We start from the raw sequence: 22,180 nt of genomic DNA, 5'->3' as shown, positions 1-22,180 counted from the left end.
GGAACTCCCCCTTTGGTAATGCTCTTACCGAAATACACTGGTGAGGTCAGCACATCATATATACTCATTGGAATCCCCAATGTTGGTTGGTACACTTTTCATCATCTTTCCTTAGGACATGGTTATGACCATTGCTTCCACCGTCCCCAATGGTTGTAATATGGATGAAAATGAAAACGTATATAGTGTAATACTCTAAAAACCACTTGAATTTATTTGAATAAAACAGTAAAAAAACACTCACAAACAACAATTTCCAAAAGGCATTTCAGATTATCAACATGGAATAATTGTCAGGATCACCTTCCCCCTAGACTGCATTAGGCTCTCATCTAGTTGTATTCCTATGGCCTTCTCTCATGGTCCTTTCCTTCACCGTTACTCTGACGCATTTTGTCTGTTATTAGACATCATCTGAGGGTCTCCACCTTTATTGCTGTTCTCTAATAGAGCCATCTGCAGAAGTTAGTGGGTCTTCTGTGCTTCCAGCGCAGTATACACCTGTATCTACCTTTATTGCTGTTCTCTAATACAGCCATCTGCGGGAGTTAGTGGATATTGTGTGCTTCCAATGCAGTATACACCTGTATATACCTTTATTGCTGTTCTGTAATAGAGCCAACTGCAGGAGTTATTGGATGTTGTGTGCCTTCAGCGAAGTATACACCTGTATCCACCTTTTTTGCTGTTCTCTAATACAGCCATCTGCGGGAGTTAGTGGGTGTTGTGTGCTTCCAATGCAGTATACACCTGTATCTACCTTTATTGCTGTTCTCTAATAGAGCCATCTGCAGGAGTTAGTGGGTGTTATGTGCATCCAGCACAGTATACACCTGTATCTTCCCTTATTGCTGTTGTCTAATAGAGCCATCTGCAGAAGTTAGTGGGTGTTGTGTGCTTCCAGCACAGTATACACCTGTATCTACCTTTATTGCTGTTCTCTAATAGAGCCATTTGCAGGAGTTAGTGGGTGTTGTGTGCATCCAGCACAGTATACACCCGTATCTACCCTTTATTGCTGGTGTTCTCTAATACAGCCCTCTGCAGGACTTAGTGGGTGTTGTGTGCCTCCAGCACAGCACAATATACACCTGTATCTACCCTTTATTGCTGGTGTTCTCTAATACAGCCATCTGCAGGAATTAGTGGGTGTTGTGTGCCTCCAGCGCAGTATACACCTGTATCTACCCTTTATTGCTATTCTCTAATAGAGCCATCTGCAGGAGTTAGTGGGTGTTGTGTGCTACCAGCGCAGTATACACCTGTATCTACCCTTTATTGCTGTTTTTCTAATAGAGCCATCTGCAGGAGTTAGTGGGTGTTGTGTGCCTCCAGCACAGCACAATATCCTGTATCTACCCGTTATTGCTGGTGTTCTATAATAAAGGCATCTGCAGGCGTTAGTGGGTTTTTTGTGCCTCCATCACAGCACAGTATTCACCTGTATCTACCCTTTAATTACTGGTGTTCTATAATAAAGGCATCTGCAGGAGTTAGTGGGTGTTGTATGCCTCAAGCACAGCACAATATACACCTGTATATACCCTTTATTGCTGGTGTTCTCTAATAGAGCCATCTGCAGGAGTAAGTGGGTGTTGTGTGCTTCCATTGCAGTATACACCTGTATCTACCTGTATTGCTGTTCTCTAATAGAGCCATCTGCAGGAGTTAGTGGGTGTTGTGTGCTACCAGCGCAGTTTACACCTGTATCTACCTTTATTGCTGTTCACTAATTGAGCCATCTGCAGGAGTTAGTGGGTGTTGTGTGCTTGCAGCGCAGTATACACCTGTATATTCCTTTATTGCTGTTGTCTAATAGAGCCATCTGCAGAAGTTAGTGGGTGTTGTGTGCTTCCAGCACAGGATACACCTGTATCTACCTTTATTGCTGTTCTCTAATTGAGCCATCTGCCGGAGTTAGTGGGTGTTGTGTGTTCCAACGCAGTATACACCTGTATCTAGCTTTATTGCTGTTCTCTAATAGAGCCATCTGCAGAAGTTATTGGATGTTGTGTGCCTCCAGCGCAGTATACACCTCTATCTACCTTTATTGCTGTTCTCTAATAGAGCCATCTGCAGAAGTTAGTGGGTGTTGTGTGCTTCCAGCACAGTATACACCTTTATCTACCTTTATTGCTGTTCTCTAATAGAACTATCTGCAGGACTTAGTGGGTGTTGTGTGCCTCCAGCACAGCACAATATACACTTGTATCTACCCTTTATTGCTGGTGTTCTCTAATGCAGTCATCTGCAGGAATTAGTGGGTGTTGTGTGGCTCCAGCACAGTATACACCTGTATCTACCCTTTATTGCTGTTATCTAATAGAGCCATCTGCAGGAGTTAGTGGGTGTTGTGTGCTACAAGCGCAGTATACACCTGTATCTACCTTTATTGCTGTTCTCTAATAGAGCCATCTGCAGAAGTTAGTGGGTGTTGTATGCTTCCAGCGCAGTATCCACCTGTATCTAGCTTTATCGCTGTTCTCTAATAGAGCCATCTGCAGAAGTTAGTGGGTGTTGTGTGCTTCCAGCACAGTATACACCTTTATCTAGACAACAAAAGACCAGTTGTCAGAATACATGATATGTAACAACACCGTCACACATCTCCACTGACACGCTGGAAAGCAGCGCTATATGTAAGTGAATGTTTGCTGATAATACATCTATTCAAATAATATCAATTCAACTCATATGTTCAAATAATATATGTATACGTATACAAATTCTATATGACCATCACATATATAATGAAATAAAACGATCATTAACACTACATCACTTTAGAACAGTGTGCTCCGTAGTCCAGACAACATTTTTTTTTCTCCTTCTTCCCCCCAATCCACACTGTGCACAGAGGAGGAAATACACCCCTTCTCTGCGTGAAAATAATCTCCAAAGAGAATAGTTCAAAAGAGGGAAGAAAAACTCCAATATAGGCCCCTTGTACTGGAAACTACTATTCACCACCACCGTACTCCTTGCAACAGCTCCACACGTGGTTTCCACAATCGGGGGGTTTGTGACAAGTGGAACTCCCCCTTTGGTAATGCTCTTACCGAAATACACTGATGAGGTCAGCACATCATATATACTCATTGGAATCCCCAATGTTGGTTGGTACACTTTTCATCATCTTTCCTTAGGACATGGTTATGACCATTGCTTCCACCGTCCCCAATGGTTGTAATATGGATGAAAATGAAAACGTATATAGTGTAATACTCTAAAAACCACTTGAATTTATTTGAATAAAACAGTAAAAAAAACACTCACAAACAACAATTTCCAAAAGGCATTTCAGATTATCAACATGGAATAATTGTCAGGATCACCTTCCCCCTAGACTGCATTAGGCTCTCATCTAGTTGTATTCCTATGGCCTTCTCTCATGGTCCTTTCCTTCACCGTTACTCTGACGCATTTTGTCTGTTATTAGACATCATCTGAGGGTCTCCACCTTTATTGCTGTTCTCTAATACAGCCATCTGCGTGAGTTAGTGGGTATTGTGTGCTTCCAATGCAGTATACACCTGTATCTACCTTTATTGCTGTTCTCTAATAGAGCCATCTGCAGGAGTTAGTGGGTGTTGTGTGCATCCAGCACAGTATACACCCGTATCTACCCTTTATTGCTGGTGTTCTCTAATACAGCCCTCTGCAGGACTTAGTGGGTGTTGTGTGCCTCCAGCACAGCACAATATACACCTGTATCTACCCTTTATTGCTGGTGTTCTCTAATACAGCCATCTGCAGGAATTAGTGGGTGTTGTGTGCCTGCAGCGCAGTATACACCTGTATCTACCCTTTATTGCTATTCTCTAATAGAGCCATCTGCAGGAGTTAGTAGGTGTTGTGTGCTACCAGCGCAGTATACACCTGTATCTACCCTTTATTGCTGTTTTTCTAATAGAGCCATCTGCAGGAGTTAGTGGGTGTTGTGTGCCTCCAGCACAGCACAATATCCTGTATCTACCCGTTATTGCTGGTGTTCTATAATAAAGGCTTCTGCAGGCGTTAGTGGGTTTTTTGTGCCTCCATCACAGCACAGTATTCACCTGTATCTACCCTTTAATTACTGGTGTTCTATAATAAAGGCATCTGCAGGAGTTAGTGGGTGTTGTGTGCCTCAAGCACAGCACAATATACACCTGTATATACCCTTTATTGCTGGTGTTCTCTAATAGAGCCATCTGCAGGAGTAAGTGGGTGTTGTGTGCTACCAGCGCAGTTTACACCTGTATCTACCTTTATTGCTGTTCACTAATTGAGCCATCTGCAGGAGTTAGTGGGTGTTGTGTGCTTGCAGCGCAGTATACACCTGTATCTTCCTTTATTGCTGTTGTCTAATAGAGCCATCTGCAGAAGTTAGTGGGTGTTGTGTGCTTCCAGCACAGGATACACCTGTATCTACCTTTATTGCTGTTCTCTAATAGAGCCATCTGCCGGAGTTAGTGGGTGTTGTGTGTTCCAACGCAGTATACACCTGTATCTAGCTTTATTGCTGTTCTCTAATAGAGCCATCTGCAGAAGTTATTGGATGTTGTGTGCCTCCAGCGCAGTATACACCTCTATCTACCTTTATTGCTGTTCTCTAATAGAGCCATCTGCAGAAGTTAGTGGGTGTTGTGTGCTTCCAGCACAGTATACACCTTTATCTACGTTTATTGCTGTTCACTAATACAGCCATCTGCAAGAGTTAATGGGCGTTGTGTGCTTCCAGCGCAGCATAATATACACCTGTATCTACACTTAATTGCTGTTCTCAAATAGAGCCATCAGCAGGAGTTAGTATGTGTTGTGTACCTCCAGCACAGCACAGTATACACCTGTATCTACCCTTTATTGCTGGTGTTCTATAATAAAGGCATCTGCAGGAGTTGGTGTGTGTTTTGTGCCTCCAGCACAGCACAGTATACACCTGTATCTATCCTTTAATTGCTGGTGTTCTATAATAAAGGCATCTGCAGGAGTTAGTGGGTGTTCTGTTCCTCCAGCACAGCACAAAATACACCTGTATCTACCCTTTAATGCTGGTGTTCTCTAATAGAGCCATCTGCAGGAGTTAGTGGGTGTTATGTTCTTCCAGTGCAGTATACACCTGTATCTACCTTTATTGCTGTTCTCTAATAGAGCCATCTGCAGGAGTTAGTGGGTGTTGTATGCTTCCAACGCAGTATACACGTGTATATAGCTTTATTGCTGTTCTCTAATAGAGCCATCTGCAGGAGTTAGTGGATATTGTGTGCTTCCAGCACAGTATACACCTATATCTCCCTTTTTTGCTGTTCTGTAATAGAGCTATCTGCAGGAGTTAGTGGGTGTTGTGTGCTACCAGCGCAGTATACACCTGTATCCACCTTTATTGCTGTTCTCTAATACAGCCATCTGCGGGAGTTAGTGGGTGTTGTGTGCTTCCAATGCAGTATACACATGTATCTACCCTTTATTGCTGTTTTTCTAATAGAGCCATCTGCAGGAGTTAGTGGGTGTTGTGTGCCTCCAGCACAGCACAATATCCTGTATCTACCCGTTATTGCTGGTGTTCTATAATAAAGGCATCTGCAGGCGTTAGTGGGTTTTTTGTGCCTCCATCACAGCACAGTATTCACCTGTATCTACCCTTTAATTTCTGGTGTTCTATAATAAAGGCATCTGCAGGAGATAGTGGGTGTTGTATGCTACCAGCGCAGTATACACCTGTATCTACCCTTTATTGCTGTTTTTCTAATGGAGCCATCTGCAGAAGTTAGTGGGTGTTGTGTGCCTCCAGCACGGCACAATATACACCTGTACCTACACTTTAGTGCTGTTCTTAAATAGAGCCATCTGCAGGAGTTAGTAGGTGTTGTGTGCCTCCAGCACAGCACAGTATACACCTGTATCTACCCGTTATTTCTGGTGTTCTATAATAAAGGCATCTCCAGGCGTTAGTGGGTGTTTTGTGCCTCCATCACAGCACAGTATACACCTGTATCTACTCTTTAATGACTGGTGTTCTATAATAAAGGCATCTGCAGGAGTTAGTGGGTATTGTGTGCTTCCAATGCAGTATACACCTGTATCTACCTTTATTGCTGTTCTCTAATAGAGCCATCTGCAGAAGTTAGTGGGTGTTGTGTGCTTCCAGCACAGTATACACCTTTATCTACCTTTATTGCTGTTCTCTAATAGAACTATCTGCAGGACTTAGTGGGTGTTGTGTGCCTCCAGCACAGCACAATATACACTTGTATCTACCCTTTATTGCTGGTGTTCTCTAATGCAGTCATCTGCAGGAATTAGTGGGTGTTGTGTGGCTCCAGCGCAGTATACACCTGTATCTACCCTTTATTGCTGTTATCTAATAGAGCCATCTGCAGGAGTTAGTGGGTGTTGTGTGCTACAAGCGCAGTATACACCTGTATCTACCTTTATTGCTGTTCTCTAATAGAGCCATCTGCAGAAGTTAGTGGGTGTTGTATGCTTCCAGCGCAGTATCCACCTGTATCTAGCTTTATCGCTGTTCTCTAATAGAGCCATCTGCAGAAGTTAGTGGGTGTTGTGTGCTTCCAGCACAGTATACACCTTTATCTAGACAACAAAAGACCAGTTATGTAACAACACCGTCACACATCTCCACTGACACGCTGGAAAGCAGCGCTATATGTAAGTGAATGTTTGCTGATAATACATCTATTCAAATAATATCAATTCAACTCATATGTTCAAATAATATATGTATACGTATACAAATTCTATATGACCATCACATATATAATTAAATAAAACGATCATTAACACTACATCACTTTAGAACAGTGTGCTCCGTAGTCCAGACAACATTTTTTTCTCTCCTTCTTCCCCCCAATCCACACTGTGCACAGAGGAGGAAATACACCCCTTCTCTGCGTGAAAATAATCTCCAAAGAGAATAGTTCAAAAGAGGGAAGAAAAACTCCAATATAGGCCCCTTGTACTGGAAACTACTATTCACCACCACCGTACTCCTTGCAACAGCTCCACACGTGGTTTCCACAATCGGGGGGTTTGTGACAAGTGGAACTCCCCCTTTGGTAATGCTCTTACCGAAATACACTGGTGAGGTCAGCACATCATATATACTCATTGGAATCCCCAATGTTGGTTGGTACACTTTTCATCATCTTTCCTTAGGACATGGTTATGACCATTGCTTCCACCGTCCCCAATGGTTGTAATATGGATGAAAATGAAAACGTATATAGTGTAATACTCTAAAAACCACTTGAATTTATTTGAATAAAACAGTAAAAAAACACTCACAAACAACAATTTCCAAAAGGCATTTCAGATTATCAACATGGAATAATTGTCAGGATCACCTTCCCCCTAGACTGCATTAGGCTCTCATCTAGCTGTATTCCTATGGCCTTCTCTCATGGTCCTTTCCTTCACCGTTACTCTGACGCATTTTGTCTGTTATTAGACATCATCTGAGGGTCTCCACCTTTATTGCTGTTCTCTAATAGAGCCATCTGCAGAAGTTAGTGGGTCTTCTGTGCTTCCAGCGCAGTATACACCTGTATCTACCTTTATTGCTGTTCTCTAATACAGCCATCTGCGGGAGTTAGTGGGTATTGTGTGCTACCAATGCAGTATAAACCTGTATATACCTTTATTGCTGTTCTCTAATAGAGCCAACTGCAGGAGTTATTGGATGTTGTGTGCCTTCAGCGAAGTATACACCTGTATCCACCTTTATTGCTGTTCTCTAATACAGCCATCTGCGGGAGTTAGTGGGTGTTGTGTGCTTCCAATGCAGTATACACCTGTATCTACCTTTATTGCTGTTCTCTAATAGAGCCATCTGTGGGAGTTAGTGGGTATTGTGTGCTTCCAATGCAGTATACACCTGTATCTACCTTTATTGCTGTTCTCTAATAGAGCCATCTGCAGGAGTTAGTGGGTGTTGTGTGCATCCAGCACAGTATACACCCGTATCTACCCTTTATTGCTGGTGTTCTCTAATACAGCCCTCTGCAGGACTTAGTGGGTGTTGTGTGCCTCCAGCACAGCACAATATACACCTGTATCTACCCTTTATTGCTGGTGTTCTCTAATACAGCCATCTGCAGGAATTAGTGGGTGTTGTGTGCCTCCAGCGCAGTATACACCTGTATCTACCCTTTATTGCTATTCTCTAATAGAGCCATCTGCAGGAGTTAGTGGGTGTTGTGTGCTACCAGCGCAGTATACACCTGTATCTACCCTTTATTGCTGTTTTTCTAATAGAGCCATCTGCAGGAGTTAGTGGGTGTTGTGTGCCTCCAGCACAGCACAATATCCTGTATCTACCCGTTATTGCTGGTGTTCTATAATAAAGGCATCTGCAGGCGTTAGTGGGTTTTTTGTGCCTCCATCACAGCACAGCATTCACCTGTATCTACCCTTTAATTACTGGTGTTCTATAATAAAGGCATCTGCAGGAGTTAGTGGGTTTTGTGTGCCTCAAGCACAGCACAATATACACCTGTATATACCCTTTATTGCTGGTGTTCTCTAATAGAGCCATCTGCAGGAGTAAGTGGGTGTTGTGTGCTTCCATTGCAGTATACACCTGTATCTACCTGTATTGCTGTTCTCTAATAGAGCCATCTGCAGGAGTTAGTGGGTGTTGTGTGCTACCAGCGCAGTTTACACCTGTATCTACCTTTATTGCTGTTCACTAATTGAGCCATCTGCAGGAGTTAGTGGGTGTTGTGTGCTTGCAGCGCAGTATACACCTGTATCTTCCTTTATTGCTGTTGTCTAATAGAGCCATCTGCAGAAGTTAGTGGGTGTTGTGTGCTTCCAGCACAGGATACACCTGTATCTACCTTTATTGCTGTTCTCTAATAGAGCCATCTGCCGGAGTTAGTGGGTGTTGTGTGTTCCAACGCAGTATACACCTGTATCTAGCTTTATTGCTGTTCTCTAATAGAGCCATCTGCAGAAGTTATTGGATGTTGTGTGCCTCCAGCGCAGTATACACCTCTATCTACCTTTATTGCTGTTCTCTAATAGAGCCATCTGCAGAAGTTAGTGGGTGTTGTGTGCTTCCAGCACAGTATAAACCTTTATCTACGTTTATTGCTGTTCACTAATACAGCCATCTGCAAGAGTTAATGGGCGTTATGTGCTTCCAGCGCACCATAATATACACCTGTATCTACACTTAATTGCTGTTCTCAAATAGAGCCATCAGCAGGAGTTAGTATGTGTTGTGTACCTCCAGCACAGCACAGTATACACCTGTATCTACCCTTTATTGCTGGTGTTCTATAACAAAAGGCATCTGCAGGAGTTGGTGTGTGTTTTGTGCCTCCAGCACAGCACAGTATACACCTGTATCTATCCTTTAATTGCTGGTGTTCTATAATAAAGGCATCTGCAGGAGTTAGTGGGTGTTCTGTTCCTCCAGCACAGCACAAAATACACCTGTATCTACCCTTTAATGCTGGTGTTCTCTAATAGAGCCATCTGCAGGAGTTAGTGGGTGTTATGTTCTTCCAGTGCAGTATACACCTGTATCTACCTTTATTGCTGTTCTCTAATAGAGCCATCTGCAGGAGTTAGTGGGTGTTGTATGCTTCCAACGCAGTATACACGTGTATATAGCTTTATTGCTGTTCTCTAATAGAGCCATCTGCAGGAGTTAGTGGATATTGTGTGCTTCCAGCACAGTATACACCTATATCTCCCTTTTTTGCTGTTCTGTAATAGAGCTATCTGCAGGAGTTAGTGGGTGTTGTGTGCTACCAGCGCAGTATACACCTGTATCCACCTTTATTGCTGTTCTCTAATACAGCCATCTGCGGGAGTTAGTGGGTGTTGTGTGCTTCCAATGCAGTATACACCTGTATCTACCTTTATTGCTGTTCTCTAATAGAGCCATCTGCAGGAGTTAGTGGGTGTTATGTGCATCCAGCACAGTATACACCTGTATCTTCCTTTATTGCTGTTGTCTAATAGAGCCATCTGCAGAAGTTAGTGGGTGTTGTGTGCTTCCAGCACAGTATACACCTGTATCTACCTTTATTGCTGTTCTCTAATAGAGCCATCTGCAGGAGTTAGTGGGTGTTGTGTGCATCCAGCACAGTATACACCCGTATCTACCCTTTATTGCTGGTGTTCTCTAATACAGCCCTCTGCAGGACTTAGTGGGTGTTGTGTGCCTCCAGCACAGCACAATATACACCTGTATCTACCCTTTATTGCTGGTGTTCTCTAATACAGCCATCTGCAGGAATTAGTGGGTGTTGTGTGCCTCCAGCGCAGTATACACCTGTATCTACCCTTTATTGCTATTCTCTAATAGAGCCATCTGCAGGAGTTAGTGGGTGTTGTGTGCCTCCAGCACAGCACAATATCCTGTATCTACCCGTTATTGCTGGTGTTCTATAATAAAGGCATCTGCAGGCGTTAGTGGGTTTTTTGTGCCTCCATCACAGCACAGTATTCACCTGTATCTACCCTTTAATTTCTGGTGTTCTATAATAAAGGCATCTGCAGGAGATAGTGGGTGTTGTATGCTACCAGCGCAGTATACACCTGTATCTACCCTTTATTGCTGTTTTTCTAATGGAGCCATCTGCAGAAGTTAGTGGGTGTTGTGTGCCTCCAGCACGGCACAATATACACCTGTACCTACACTTTATTGCTGTTCTTAAATAGAGCCATCTGCAGGAGTTAGTAGGTGTTGTGTGCCTCCAGCACAGCACAGTATACACCTGTATCTACCCGTTATTGCTGGTGTTCTATAATAAAGGCATCTCCAGGCGTTAGTGGGTGTTTTGTGCCTCCATCACAGCACAGTATACACCTGTATCTACTCTTTAATGACTGGTGTTCTATAATAAAGGCATCTGCAGGAGTTAGTGGGTATTGTGTGCTTCCAATGCAGTATACACCTGTATCTACCTTTATTGCTGTTCTCTAATAGAGCCATCTGCAGAAGTTAGTGGGTGTTGTGTGCTTCCAGCACAGTATACACCTTTATCTACCTTTATTGCTGTTCTCTAATAGAACTATCTGCAGGACTTAGTGGGTGTTGTGTGCCTCCAGCACAGCACAATATACACTTGTATCTACCCTTTATTGCTGGTGTTCTCTAATGCAGTCATCTGCAGGAATTAGTGGGTGTTGTGTGGCTCCAGCGCAGTATACACCTGTATCTACCCTTTATTGCTGTTATCTAATAGAGCCATCTGCAGGAGTTAGTGGGTGTTGTGTGCTACAAGCGCAGTATACACCTGTATCTACCTTTATTGCTGTTCTCTAATAGAGCCATCTGCAGAAGTTAGTGGGTGTTGTATGCTTCCAGCGCAGTATCCACCTGTATCTAGCTTTATCGCTGTTCTCTAATAGAGCCATCTGCAGAAGTTAGTGGGTGTTGTGTGCTTCCAGCACAGTATACACCTTTATCTAGACAACAAAAGACCAGTTGTCAGAATACATGATATGTAACAACACCGTCACACATCTCCACTGACACGCTGGAAAGCAGCGCTATATGTAAGTGAATGTTTGCTGATAATACATCTATTCAAATAATATCAATTCAACTCATATGTTCAAATAATATATGTATACGTATACAAATTCTATATGACCATCACATATATAATTAAATAAAACGATCATTAACACTACATCACTTTAGAACAGTGTGCTCCGTAGTCCAGACAACATTTTTTTCTCTCCTTCTTCCCCCCAATCCACACTGTGCACAGAGGAGGAAATACACCCCTTCTCTGCGTGAAAATAATCTCCAAAGAGAATAGTTCAAAAGAGGGAAGAAAAACTCCAATATAGGCCCCTTGTACTGGAAACTACTATTCACCACCACCGTACTCCTTGCAACAGCTCCACACGTGGTTTCCACAATCGGGGGGTTTGTGACAAGTGGAACTCCCCCTTTGGTAATGCTCTTACCGAAATACACTGGTGAGGTCAGCACATCATATATACTCATTGGAATCCCCAATGTTGGTTGGTACACTTTTCATCATCTTTCCTTAGGACATGGTTATGACCATTGCTTCCACCGTCCCCAATGGTTGTAATATGGATGAAAATGAAAACGTATATAGTGTAATACTCTAAAAACCACTTGAATTTATTTGAATAAAACAGTAAAAAAACACTCACAAACAACAATTTCCAAAAGGCATTTCAGATTATCAACATGGAATAATTGTCAGGATCACCTTCTCCCTAGACTGCATTAGGCTCTCATCTAGTTGTATTCCTATGGCCTTCTCTCATGGTCCTTTCCTTCACCGTTACTCTGACACATTTTGTCTGTTATTAGACATCATCTGAGGGTCTCCACCTTTATTGCTGTTCTCTAATAGAGCCATCTGCAGAAGTTAGTGGGTCTTCTGTGCTTCCAGCGCAGTATACACCTGTATCTACCTTTATTGCTGTTCTCTAATACAGCCATCTGCGGGAGTTAGTGGGTATTGTGTGCTTCCAATGCAGTATACACCTATATATACCTTTATTGCTGTTCTCTAATAAAGCCAACTGCAGGAGTTATTGGATGTTGTGTGCCTTCAGCGAAGTATACACCTGTATCTACCTTTATTTCTGTTCTCTAATAGAGCCATCTGCAGAAGTTAGTGAGTGTTGTGTGCTTCCAGCACAGTATACACCTTTATCTACCTTTATTTCTGTTCTCTAATAGAGCTATCTGCAGGAGTTAGTGGGTGTTGTGTGCTTCCAGCACATTATACACCTGTATCTACCCTTTATTGCTGGTGTTCTCTAATACAGCCATCTGCAGGACTTAGTGGGTGTTGTGTGCCTCCAGCACAGCACAATATACACTTGTATCTACCCTTTATTGCTGGTGTTCTCTAATACAATCATCTGAAGGAATTAGTGGGTGTTGTGTGGCTCGAGCGCAGTATACACCTGTATCTACCCTTTATTGCTGTTATCTAATAGAGCCATCTGCAGGAGTTAGTGGGTGTTGTGTGCTACAAGCGCAGTATACACCTGTATCTACCTTTATTGCTGTTCTCTAATAGAGCCATCTGCAGGAGTTAGTGGATATTGTGTGCCTCCAGCACAGCACAATATACACCTGTATCTACACTTTATTGCTGTTCTCAAATAGAGCCATCTGCAGGAGTTAGTAGGTGTTGTGTGCCTCCAGCACAGCAAAGTATACACCTGTATCTACCCTTTATTGCTGGTGTTCTATAATAAAGGCATCTGCAGGAGTTAGTGGGTGTTATGCCTCCAGCACAGCACAATATACACCTGTATCTACCCTTTATTGCTGGTGTTCTCTAATAGAGCCATCTGCAGGAGTTAGTGGGTGTTGTGTGCTTCTAGTGCAGTATACATCTGTATCTACCTTTATTGCTGTTCTCTAATAGAGCCATCTGCAGGAGTTAGTGGGTGTTGTGTGCTTCCAGTGCAGTATACACCTGTATCTACCTTTATTGCTGTTCTCTAATAGAGCCATCTGCAGGACTTAGTGGGTGTTGTGTGCTTCCAACGCAGTATACATCTGTATCTAGCTTTATTGCTGTTCTCTAATAGAGCCATCTGCAGGAGTTAGTGGATATTGTGTGTTTCCAGCACAGTATACACCTGTATCTACCTTTTTTGCTGTTCTGTAATAGAGCCATCTGCAGGAGTTAGTGGGTGTTGTGTGCTCCCAGCGCAGTATACACCTGTTTCCACCTTTATTGCTGTTCTCTAATAGAGCCATCTGCAGGAGTTAGTGGGTGTTGTGTGCATCCAGCGCATTATACACCTGTATCTACACTTTATTGCTGTTATCTAATAGAGCCATCTGCAGGAGTTAGTGGGTGTTGTGTGCTTCAAGCGCAGTATACACCTGTATCTACCTTTATTGCTGTTCTCTAATAGAGCCATCTGCAGGAGTTAGTGGATATTGTGTGCTTCCAGCACAGTATACACCTGTATCTACCTTTATTGCTGTTCTCTAATAGAGCCATCTGCAGGAGTTAGTGGGTGTTGTGTGCATCCAGCACAGTATACACCCGTATCTACCCTTTATTGCTGGTGTTCTCTAATACAGCCCTCTGCAGGACTTAGTGGGTGTTGTGTGCCTCCAGCACAGCACAATATACACCTGTATCTACCCTTTATTGCTGGTGTTCTCTAATACAGCCATCTGCAGGAATTAGTGGGTGTTGTGTGCCTCCAGCGCAGTATACACCTGTATCTACCCTTTATTGCTATTCTCTAATAGAGCCATCTGCAGGAGTTAGTGGGTGTTGTGTGCTACCAGCGCAGTATACACCTGTATCTACCCTTTATTGCTGTTTTTCTAATAGAGCCATCTGCAGGAGTTAGTGGGTGTTGTGTGCCTCCAGCACAGCACAATATACACCTGTATCTACCCGTTATTTCTGGTGTTCTATAATAAAGGCATCTGCAGGCGTTAGTGGGTTTTTTGTGCCTCCATCACAGCACAGTATTCACCTGTATCTACCCTTTAATTACTGGTGTTCTATAATAAAGGCATCTGCAGGAGTTAGTGGGTGTTGTGTGCTACAAGCGCAGTATACACCTGTATCTACCCTTTATTGCTGGTGTTCTCTAATACAGCCCTCTGCAGGACTTAGTGGGTGTTGTGTGCATCCAGCGCATCATACACCTGTATCTACACTTTATTGCTGTTCTCAAATAGCGCCATCTGCAGGAGTTAGTAGGTGTTGTGTGCCTCCAGCACAGCACAGTATACACCTGTATCTACCCTTTATTGCTGGTGTTCTATAATAAAGGCATCTGCAGGAGTTACTGTGTGTTTTGTGCCTCCAGCACAGCACAGTATACACCTGTATCTATCCTTTAATTGCTGGTGTTCTATAATAAAGGCATCTGCAGAAGTTAGTGGGTGTTGTGTTCCTCCAGCAGAGCACAATATACACCTGTATCTACCCTTTAATGCTGGTGTTCTCTAATAGAGCCATCTGCAGGAGTTAGTGGGTGTTGTGTGCTTCCAGTGCAGTATACACATCTATCTACCTTTATTGCTGTTCTCTAATAGAGCCATCTGCAGGAGTTAGTGGGTGTTGTGTGCTTCCAGTACAGTATACACCTGTATCTACCTTTATTGCTGTTCTCTAATAGAGCCATCTCCTGGAGTTAGTGGGTGTTGTGTGCTACCAGCGCAGTATACACCCGTATCTACCTTTATTGCTGTTTTCTAATATAGCCATCTGCAGGAGTTAGTGGGTGTTGTGTGCTTCCAGCGCAGTATACACCTGTACCTACCTTTATTGCTGTTCTCTAATAGAGCCATCTGCAGGAGTTACTGGGTGTTGTGTGCCTCCTGCATAGCACAGTATTCACCTGTATCTACCCTTTATTGCTGGGGTTCTATAATAAAGGCATCTGCAGGAGTTACTGGGTGTTTTGTGCCTCCAGCACAGCCCCGTATATACCTGTATCTACCCTTTGATTGCTGGTGTTCTATAATAATGGCATCTGCAGGAGTTAGTGGGTGTTGTGTGCCTCCAGCACAGCACAATATACACCTGTATCTACCCTTTATTGCTGGTATTCCCTAATACAGCTATCTGCAGGAGTTAGTGGGTTTTGTGTGCCTCCAGCGCAGTATACACCTTTATCTACCCTTTATCGCTGTTCTCAAATAGAGCCATCTGCAGGAGTTAGTGGGTATTGTGTGCCTACAGCACAGCACAGTATACACCTGTATCTACCCTTTATTGCTGGTGTTCTCGCATACAGACATCTGCAGTAATTAGTGGGTGTTGTGTGCCTCCAGCACACTATACACCTGTATCTACCCTTTGTTGCTGGTGTTCTCTCATACAGGCATCTGCAGTAGTTAGTGGGTGTTGTGTGCCTCCAGCACAGTGTACACCTTGTTGTGGAAAATTTTAGATGTATTTATTATATGTATTGTCATAAGAGTCCTCCTGTGTTTATTCTCCCCCAGCCCGCTCTAAAAGAGCTGACTGGGACAGACTGACGCTGGTTGAGATCCGTTATGTAGTGGTTAACTTCTTGGGATTGTAAAAAGGTGTTTGTGGAGTGGGGGTATGTCCGCCAGCAAAAGGGCCCCTGTACACTGTACAGACGATCGTCTGGGGGCATATGCTTGCTCTGCAGGGATTGGTTGTAGGCAGATGTGTGCACATTGTCTCTGTTGTGTCTGATCACCAAATGGAGATAGGAGGTGTACAATAATCCAGGCATACATTGTTCTCTGGAACAATGTATATTAAGGATTTCTATCAATGGAATTATAGTCATCGTTTATTGGTTTGGTATGGTTTCCATCATTGAAAGCATTTAGTCAGTTTGCGTCACTGACTATTTGAATGTATACATGCCTGTGATTGGTACTGTCGTAGATATTAGGCTGCTATGCTATGCACACAGCCCCATATTCTGCTGTTGTGCTTCCAATAAGCACCCATTTCCGTCTTAATGATATAATGCTTTAAGCTTACCTTTTCCAACCCCTTCATCCCAATGACCAGACATCCCCAATGCAACCTACAGTACATCCTCATTTCAGCCTGACTGCTCCTCAGCCAGGCCCCTCTGGTTCCCCAGTAAAGAGCCATCACCAGCAGTCTTTCATTCTCCAAACCGTCAGCATCCCCGTGCTCCCTTTGACCAAAACTTTATTTATTTACTTTTCCACTGGAAGCCACACCCTGGAGGGTTTGCCTCCAACAGCTGAACACCTCCCACAAAGGGTGTGACCTCACAGCAGTAACACAGGATGTGAATGCCCATATAAGGACAATACAATACAATACAGAACTACCAATCACAGACATCTATACATTCAAATGATCAGTGACGCAAACTGACTAAATGCTTTCAATGATGGAAACCATACAAAACCAATGAACGATGACTATAATTCCGTTGATAGAAATCCTTAATATATACATTGTTCCAGAGAACAATGTATACTTGGATTATTCTACATCCTCTTGTGAATGGAAAGCTATCTACAGATGTGCACTGCCTATCTCCATGTGCTGATCAGACACAACAGAGACAATGAGCACACATCCGCACACAACCAATCCCCACAGAGTAAGCATATGCCCCCAGACGATCGTCTGTACAATGTACAGGGGCCCTTTTGCTGGCGGACATACCCCCACTCCGCAAACACCTTTTTTCCAATCCCAAGGTATTATCCACTACCTAACGGATCTGAACCAGCGTCAGTCTGCCCCAGTCAGCTCTTTTAGAGCGGGCTGGGGGAGAATGAGCACAGGAGGACTCTTATGACAATACATATAATAAATACATCTAAAATTTTCCACAACAGCTCCTCCTCTTTGTCATATGATCCCATGTGTCCCTTGATGACTTTCGATCTTCTTACACCTGGCCTTACAGTCCATATGAGTCCATAAAAAGGAAAACACGGCTTGACATGTAGACTCTTTTCCTCAGGAGGGATGACATGGTGAGCTGTAGTAGTCGCTGGTCGGTCTGGGATCCTCTGTGTCTTTTTCTTGGGTCAGGCATCTTGGGATCATCTGCTCGGGCATCCAGTCAGGCAACAGTAACGCCTCATCACGGAATATAGAAGAATAGAAACAAAAACAACATGAGTAAATATACCCCTAATTCCTTCAAATATGATCCGCTGCAAAAATAAAAATGAAATGCCCCCAGATTCCCAGACCCTCAAGAAGATTCCAACCTTCACTAGCTATAGCTCTGGCTTTGCCTTTTAGGTTTCTTAGCCTTATCCATATGGGCCTGAACTTTGTCACCAGTATCCCCGATCCCCAACAGAGACAATGAGCACACATCCGCACACAACCAATCCCCGCAGAGTAAGCATATGCCCCCAGACGATCGTCTGTACAATGTACAGGGGCCCTTTTGCTGGCTGACATACCCCCACTCTGCAAACACCTTTTTTCCAATCCCAAGATATTATCCACTACCTAACAGATCTCAACCAGCGTCAGTCTGCCCCAGTCAGCTCTTTTAGAGCGGGCTGGGGGAGAATGAACACAGGAGGACTCTTATGACAATACATATAATAAATACATCAAAAATTTTCCACAACAGTACTTTCTTCTGAATTGTATTGCATTGTATTGTCCTTATATGGACATTCACATCCTGTGTTGCTGTTGTGAGGTCACAACCTTTGTGGGAGGTGTTCAGCTGTTGCAGGCAAAACCTCCAGGGCGTGGCTTCCAGTGGAAAGGTAAATAAAGATTTGGTCCGAGAGGACACACATGCTGACCGTTTGGAGAATGTAAGAATGCTGGTGATGTCTCTTTAATGGGGAACCAGGGGGACCTAGCTGCGGAGCAGTCAGGCTGAAATGAGGATGTAGCTATGCGGGTCATGTCTGTTCATTGGAATGAATGGGTTGGAAGGTAAGCTAAAGTATTATATCATTATGATGGGAATTGGTGCTTATATGAGCACAGCTGTAGATGTGGCTGGCTGTGTGCATAGCATACATCCAAATTGCTACTACAGATGGTGGGCCAGATTTATGGACCAAACAGAGCCCCCCTCTGCACAGGCAGAAAGGGGGAGAACAGAACCCAGTCCAGGACATCAAAAATTTGTTGTCCTGAGACAAAAGGGGTACGTCTTCTCTGCCTGATGCATTGGGGAGGTTCTGCTTTGTGAACAGAACAATTTTTTTGTCTTTTTGAGATAATGCTGGAAGTCTAGATATAAAAACAAAAAAAAATGTACAAATAATTTATATATTTTGAGTATGAGTGTGTGTGTGTGTGTATATATATATATATATATATATATATATATACATACACACACACACACATATATATATATATATATATATATATATATACATACACACACACACACATATATATATATATATATATATATATATATATATATATATATATATACATATAGAGGTATAGATAAAAGGAAAATATATATCTTTATTTGGTATTTTTGTATTATTTTTATGTATATATATATATATATATATATATATATATATATATATATATATATATATATATATATATCGAATATTTTTTAGAGATTTTATTTAAGATATTTAAAAAGAAATACATAATTATGATATAGATTTTGAGTGTGTGGATATATATATATATATATATATATATATATATATATATATATATATTAATAGTGTATATATATATATATATATATATATATATATATATATATATATATATTAATAGTGTATATATATATATATATATATATATATATATACATTTTATATATATATATATATATATATATATATATATATATATATGTACTGTGTTTTTTAAACACAATAAGACTAAAGATTTCGTAGCATTTCTAGTATGTATATATATTTGTATATGTATATGTATATAAATATATATAATAGTAACTAACATGATAAAGAAATATGTTTTTTTTTAAATAAATATATATATTTTTTCAAAGGTGTATTTAACCAGCCCGTTCGGCTGTGTTCCTTGTCGGTTCCTGTTCGCGATAGTTACTACGTCACAGATCTAGGGCCGACTATTCAAGACCATTCCATAGAGTGAGTGCAGTGTTTGTGAGTTCCGTGTTCGTTAAAAGTCCTGTCTTCGTCCTCGTGTTACAGTCTGTTTTGTCGTTGTGAAAACTTGCCGGTGTCATACAACGCATCTGGTCCGGCTGTCACAGGTAGGGCTTCGGCTCCCATTTCTAATATTCATGATATTTCATGTCACTAAACTGTGATACGTTGAACTCACGAACCACTCACTGAAATGTCACCATCGTATTTTCCGATATTGTTTCACGCATCCGTTACCTCTAAACATTTGTGCTTCTTACTTCTCGAAAGAAGTCGTGGTCACCCGTCCGTGACACCACATCGAGCATTTCATTTCACAAACCTTTTGCTATACCGACCAAATCACTGGTCTCTACTAAACATCCAAATCGTTCGGATCATTTCGCAAATTCCCAATCAGACGTTCTAAGTTCTAATTAACCGGATCATTTCAATCATTTCAATCATTTCATTTCGGTCACAAGTCGCGCTCCGATTAGAATCTAGTCGCATCTCCGATGCACCGATTCGCTCCGGTGTGCCCCAGTTATCGGCCTCATTTCAGTACATGCTCCAGAGACAGAATCATTCGCAGGTTCAGGCATGGTTTTCGATTCTTGTCTTTGTCATGGCATATCATTTCTAGTCACCTATCACGCTCCGTTATGAATCCAGTCGCATTATACCGATGCACCGATTCGCCTCGGTACGCCCAGTTGTTTGGCCTCATTTCTGTACATGCTCCAGAGACAGATTCTTTACCGAATCGTTGGGCCAGTAGTTGATTCCGGTCTCTGTCATGGCGTGTCACTTATTACGCTCCGGTTCGAATCCTGTCGCAGTTGCATGCACCGATTCGTTCCGGTGTGCCCAGCTGCTTGGCCTCATTTCAGTACATGCTCCAGAGACAGGGTTTACTGACAATTCATGAGCGCAGCCGTTGATCCCTGTCTTTGTCATGGGTATCATTTAATTTCACCTATCACGCTCCGACACAAATAGTCACGCCTGTGCACTAATTCATCTCGGCGTGCCCCAGGACAGGCCTCATTTCAGTACATGCTCCAGAGTCCGTTTCGTGCTCAGTTGCAAAATGACGCCATGGCGATCCGGGCCTCTATCATGGCGGACTCACTCATTTCACTGTCACCTCCTGCACCTCGGTTCAAACCCAGTTGTTTTACAATGTTCAGGTTCTAGCCGAGGGGCCGTGCTCATTTGGCCTCATTTCACTAATTGCCTCATTTCAGTACATGCTCCAGAGTCCGGCTCGTTGTCAGTTGCGTCTGCGACACGACCGAGCTGCGCCTCTGTCATGGCAGATTCTCACCTAAAGGCAACATTTCATTTTGTGTTTGTTCGTCTCATTTCATGGCAACATTTCATTTGTGTTTGTTCATCTCATTTCACTTAATTTCATTTCATAAAAAAAAGAAAAATAAAATAGAAAAGGAAAAAAAAAAAATAGGAAAGAAAAAAAAAGAAAAGAAAAGTAAGGAAAAAAATGAAAAACAAAACAAAACATTTCATTGTGTTTGTTTGTCTCATTTCATTTCATTTCATTTTAAAGCTCACCACTCCCATTGGAGTCACCATTTGGCCAGTTGTCTGTGACAGGTATGGAGTTCTCAACTGGTTTTGCCTTCGTGTTTACAGGTCAGTCGAGTCCAGTTGGCCAATTGTCTGTGACAGGTATGGAGTTCTCAACTGGTTTTGCCTTCGTGTTTGCAGGTCAGTCGAGTCCAGTAGCACCCCCCATGCACTGATTCGTCTAGGCATGCCCCAGTTGTCTTGACCTCATTTCGCTCTGTGCTCCACAGTTCAAACTCATCGTTAATCACAACATACCTATTCTTGTCTATATCACGGCAAACATTTCATTTATTTCATTTCACATACTCATCGCTTACCGAGTCGAATCCACTCAAAACCAGCAACGCATTGATCCGCACCCGTCATTTCAGCCTTACGAGTATAACTCAACAATTCATATCGGATTCATTTCATATACTCTACGATCGTTTGTGTCAGATTTATCACATATAACCAATTCATAACCAATTCATAGGATTCATTTCACACCTACATCCGATTCATATCGGATTCATTTAGCACGCATCCAATCACAAACGTCCTGCAGTCACCGCAAGCACACCCAGGCATAACTCCCTGCAATCGTGGCAGACTCACATCCAAGCATAAACTTCTTGCAATCGTTGCAAGCACGCATCCTAGCATAAAACTTTGCAGTTGTCGCTAGCAAGCCCCAGGCACAAACGTATTACTATCCTTGCTAGCAAGCAGTTCTGGCTGGCTCAGTGCATTGCTGGGTAAGGCCTGGATACTTTCCTAACGTACGTAGTATAACGGGGTGCTATATTTTAGGTAGGTTAATCCAGGGAGAAATCTGATTGCCGCTCGAGGGATCAGGAAGGAATTTTTTTCCCCTGCTGTAGCTAATTAGAGCATGCTCTGCTGGGTTTTTGTTTGCCTTCCTCTGGATCAGCTGTGGGTATAGAATTGGGTGTGTCAGGTTGTGCAATGTTGTTTGTCTAAATTGTTGATTTTATCGTGGGCTGGGTGGACTTTTGTCTTTTCAACCTAGCTAACTACGCATCCTAGCATAACTTCTTG

The sequence above is a fragment of the Lithobates pipiens genome, unplaced genomic scaffold (assembly GCF_037356315.1).
Source record: "Lithobates pipiens isolate NorthernLeopardFrog02 unplaced genomic scaffold, aLitPip1_a1.2 Scaffold_13, whole genome shotgun sequence".
In the NCBI taxonomy this organism is placed as follows: Eukaryota; Metazoa; Chordata; class Amphibia; order Anura; family Ranidae; genus Lithobates; species Lithobates pipiens.
Note: the sequence above shows the minus strand (reverse complement) of the source record.